This window comes from Penaeus monodon, chromosome 32, assembly GCF_015228065.2.
Source record: "Penaeus monodon isolate SGIC_2016 chromosome 32, NSTDA_Pmon_1, whole genome shotgun sequence".
NCBI lineage: Eukaryota > Metazoa > Arthropoda > Malacostraca > Decapoda > Penaeidae > Penaeus > Penaeus monodon.
Window position 1 is genome coordinate 35,594,746 of NC_051417.1, and position 213 is coordinate 35,594,958.

Sequence of the window (213 nt, forward strand, 5' to 3'; positions counted from 1 at the left end):
ACTTCAAGCTACTTGTTTTTATCAAGGCAGTTGAAGCGGTTAGGATAATGGTAAAGTATAAACGAGGCATTGAGTGAGTCAATGATTCTCCTTATGGTCGAGGTAAATCTGTTTCGTAGTTTTCAGGGAAGCAAGTCTCACTGGATTGAACTGAGGACGAGAAGCCCATTTATCTTTAGCTTCTTTATTCCGTGAAGATATTTCAGGTGACAG